This window comes from Thunnus albacares, chromosome 9, assembly GCF_914725855.1.
Source record: "Thunnus albacares chromosome 9, fThuAlb1.1, whole genome shotgun sequence".
NCBI classification, from domain to species: Eukaryota; Metazoa; Chordata; class Actinopteri; order Scombriformes; family Scombridae; genus Thunnus; species Thunnus albacares.
In genome coordinates this window covers 34,088,500-34,093,558 of record NC_058114.1, presented here as the reverse complement: position 1 = coordinate 34,093,558, position 5,059 = coordinate 34,088,500, and positions in this window count along the sequence as shown.

Here is a 5,059-nt window from a genome sequence, read left to right as displayed (position 1 = left end):
CCATTCAACAGTATTAAAATTGATCTTTCACACAGCTGACATTTGAGTTGAATATTTGTGTATTTATTTTGGATTGATTCTGCATGTATTTTGAGTTTTCTTTTGTTTATGTTGTTTTGATTTGCTTTGCATGTATTTTATGTTAACCTGCCTGTACTCTCAAATGGATAGCTCACTCACACCTGTGAACCTGTGATTTAAATTGAAAGAAACCAATCCCTGCAGAGCCGGCAAGCAGTGGGCCAATGAAGTTCCTCTGACCACTATTGTCCCCCCAGGAGCAGGACTGCAGGGAGCAGCAGGAGCATCTGAGGGAGCAGAGGGAGAGAGGGGACTAACGGAAGTACAGAACGACACAACACGAATGACTCAGAGGGATGACAACCGCATGTGGAAGCCACCCCCTGAACGGAAAAGTACACAGAGTACTTTGACGTGACACAGACGACAGGCAGAGTTCAGAGCTCTGCCCAATTGCGTGAGTTGCTCTGGCAACAACAATACTCTGTGGTGCAAATGGGCGTGTGAGCTACAGATTGTGGAATGGGTTACTGGCATTATATTCTCATCTTTAGGGTACCTGCTGAGGCCGGGTAGACTTGCTACCAGAGAGGACAGCGACACTGGGGACGACGAGCCCAGCAGGAAATCTTGCTGTTGTACAGAGATGGCCAGTTGCAGACACATGAATACCTGAGTGTAGTTAGCCCTCTCCTCTTTTAGGGCATACTTTAAAGAGACTCTGCCCCTTATTGGCTAGATCATTGCACTAGATAAGGCTACTCACTCTGCTGGAGTTGTTGGAACTATGCAATAAAACAGTAGTGTTACAGAAGGAAAGGTGGTGTTGCGGAAAGATCTGTCCTCATAAATGATCTTTGGCTGAGTACAGACAGAGGCTTGCAGAGCGCACGTTAATCATACAGCACACTAGTTTCACTTGGCATTTTGTGAAGTATCTTACTTAGGGAATTAATATTAATTAGCGACAGCTAATATAATCTGCCACCGGCGACTTTTGTCACAGTTTCCCTGCAAAAGTATGTTCAGCGCCGGCTAAAAGAAGAAGCATTGCTGCTAGACTGTTTGACATTGACTTTGGATCAAAGAGGGAGGCAGCCTACCAAATCCAGGTATTAAATCCTAGTATCAGAACAGAATCACCTGCACCACAGATACTTGATATTTACACAGTTAAGTATTCCCGCCCACTGAGAGTGAAACGCACAGCATGAGCACTGGCTGGCACATCCAGGCTACTTTTGGACATACATGCATGTAAGCACAGTACAAGCTGCAAAAACTGAAGCTGTGATCTGTGATCCCTGGAATCTCAGCGAGGAGAAAACTTTAAAGCTGATCCTGAACCACTGCAGCACAGACACTTTGGCCTCAGCCCCCTAAAGTACAGTACGTATTGTTTCCTGCAGCTGAAATGAGGAACAACCCCCGATCAGAGTCTTGGAGCCCCGGAGCACCAGAGGCAGCAGCAGCGGCGGGGAATGCGTGGGGGTGCCAATATAGCGGGCTCCAGCAATACAACACAGTGTCATTCAGCAAAAAATCTGAACCAGGCTCAACTTTTGCTGCTACGAAATGCAACATCATCTGACAAGGCACTGTGTTGGCCAATCACATACATGCAAACACACATTCCTGGTGGATTATTTTGTAATGTGAACACCGTGTTTCTGCTGTTTACTGTGTGATTGTTGTGATAAAAGATAAAACAGTTGCCACCATGATAACAGAGTTGTAAAACATCTGTGCTGTGTTTTGATGTCTGATAGACCTTTTAAATGCATTGGTACCTTAAACAACATGTCCGCACCAATGCGGCCCCTTGCGTTGTTTTAACACAGGGCTGTTTTCAGTCTGAATGCACTGAATGCATGTGACAGTAGGCAACTTCATTTTCGAGTGCAACACTATTAATGTCTTCAAGGTGAGACTGTCCCAAAGAGTGTGCCATTATTACCATTTGTATGATTTATCATGTTGAAACAACAAAGACACAGAGTTGTTGGACAGAGATTAGGCAGGCGGTGGGATGCAGTCAGGAGAAGGCTGGCCATTCAGAACAGGTATAAACACTTGGGCATAATTTGTTTGAAGTGTACGGAGGCCTTTAGCTAAGATTTGTCACTCATGGATGAACAGCAGAGAAGCTGATTATGGGGTGATTTGTTTCTATGGAAATTTTGTCACCACTGTAAAAACTTGTCACTTTTGGAATACATTGTAACTGAAATGATGAAACCTGCTGTTGTCAGGTAAGGATAAACCAACCACCTCTTAACAGCCACCTTTCTGGCCTACAAAAAAGATGAATTGGTGGAGTATCACAGTATTTCTTTTTAGAAAGATACAGCATTGAGTCCAAGTGTAATTGCAAGCCAATAAAATCAGCTTCATTTCCATAACATTATGCATGACCACTGATCACACACATGCTTTCAAACAAACTGCATTCAAAGTATCCATGTTTATGTGTCTATGGAGCAGCACATAGAGCCAGCTGAGCCAGTGTACCCTGTCTGAACCTCTTGACAGATGTCCAGAAGACATTTTTATATAAATTAAGATTTTATAAATGAAGTGGGGGCTGTTTGGATTCCCAGCGTGTGAGTGTGACTGGTGTGGAGCAGATGTTGATGTGAGCTCAGCACCAAGCAGACGGCTTCCATCACCAGGCATGTGGCAGGACCTACTTCTTTTGTTATTGTCATTTAAACGTTGAACAATTTTTAAAATAAAAAGATTTATTTAAGACAGGTTGGATAATTGTGAGTGTGAACAGCAAAATAAATCGACCAGTGTTTGGCAGACAGACACTGCTTGTCAGATGAGGACGTCAGTGTCTCAGGCGGTCTGGGAGAGGTTAGCTCTGTTTACTGAAATGCCTTTAGCCATCACTCCCACAATTTTGTGTTTGGAGAACTGAACTAAGTCCATATTTCCAAGAACATCCTCTGTTTCCATAAGCTGCAGAAGCAGATGCATCTCTACCTGCTTTCAGATTCTACCAAAGCTGAAATAGCACACATAATAAAGAGCAGCTACCACAGACCAATACAGAATGTTAGCATGCTGACAAATAACAGCACCTAATCTGGTTAAAGGCTTACTGTACTAAGGGTAAGCTGTTTATAGACATCTACATATCTAACTTAGAAGTCTCATGCTTTTCAATTCAATTTAATTCAATTCAGTTTTATTCATATAGCATCAAATCACAACAAAAGTCATCTCAGGGCACTTTTCACATGGAGAAGGTCTAGACCATACTCTTTAATTTACAGAGACCCAACAATTCCCCCATGAGCAAGCACTTGGCGACAGTGGTAAGGAAAAACTCCCCTTTAACGGGAAGAAACCTCAAGCAGAACCCAGCTCTTGGTGGGTGGCCATCTGCTTTGACCGGTTGTTTATATAATCTTTACAAGTTTGAGTTTTACAAATATCAAACCATCATGGTTTAAAGATTTGTAATACAAAGAGTAGTCACTGGAATTTTAAAATGTTATTGCAGAAAAGTCACAGGTGTAATCAGTAATATTAATAACAACTGCATTCCATTTAGGTAAGCTAGTTCCAGGGTACTGGTATTGGTGCATGCTTACTCACTGTCATGGCTTTCTGGAACACTTCAGTGGAACTGATCCATCATTATTGTCATTAGTTCCACCTGTGCATCTATGACAAATCAAAATGTGTGCTGTGGAAAAGGCCTTTTTTTCTTTTTACCTTGTTTGCTGTTCAAGGTGTTCTGTCAATTTTACAGAAGTCAAGCCATAATCAGCTTTTTTTCATACATCCATGGGTTGGCTAGGTGGTGTGTGACAGCCATATAGGAGACCCACTTTCATGCAAGAGACTCTCAACAAACCTCACTAGAAACTTTGAATTTCTTTGCTGTGTTTGGTAAAAGGGTCGCTCACATGTCAAAATCATTGAGTGTTAATAGCCTGTTCTGCTGCTGTAATTAGCTCTTAGGTTCCTTTAGCACATTATTTTTATTTTACCAGCCGCATAACAGCTGCATTTGTGTCATGTTGGCAGAGTGTAAAGAGCGAGAAAACCTCCCATTATTCTGACTTTTTCCATGATGGTTACCCCTAATGCTAGCCTTGCAATTACAATAGATGGATGGAAACTAAGCCTAAATTAGCTATTCCTCGTGAAGTAAATAATACATATGTGACATGTGAAACCAGATAGAAATAGACAATGTATATAGCTTCTTAATTACCTGAATCAATTGTTTTAGTTTAGTTTAATTTAGTATTATTTGTATTGTAATTTATTATATAGTAGCTGTTTTACTACAGGGCTGTTGGTCCTTTCATGAAGTGGGAGATATTGTACCTGTCAGAAATTCCTGTGACTCAGAGTTGCAACACTGCATAGGCATCCATTTCCAGCAAACAAGCTCTGATAAACCTTTTGTATCCTGCAGTTCAGCACCAAACAATATACACAGAAAGGTTCCATGCACCAGCTGTGCTAACTGCACGTACTTATTTTTCTATGTTCGCCTATTTTTGTTTGGCATCATGTTCTGTTTCACAGAGCTATATGACTATATGGAATAGCCAGCCTTCATTCAGAAGTGGTTTCTCATTCAAGTAGGTTATACATTTTTGTACCCTCAAGGGCCTATGATTTGCCTAATGACTTTTGAATTTTTATTACTTCTCAAATTATTTGAAATTAAAGCCTTGGCTCATTAAAGGGGACCAAAGTAGCTTTGCATGATTCACAGTTCAAAAACTAATTTATCCTTTACTGGCCTTTTATGCAGCCCCTCAGTTCAGCCTCTGTCTCTAACAGGCAGTTTTAGTTCCTGTTTCTTTAAGCCCCCTTCGTTCTGATTGGCCAGCTTCAGGAAGCCTGCCGAGGGGCAGCCGTATCAGAGTGTTAAGTTACTGACGATGAAAACCAAACATTTTCTGCTTTACTACTTTATATTAAAAGCTTTTAAATGACTAAATAATGGGAGACTTTTATCGTGAAGAATTTACAGGAAATTAAACGTGTTCCTCTCAGAATTAGCAGA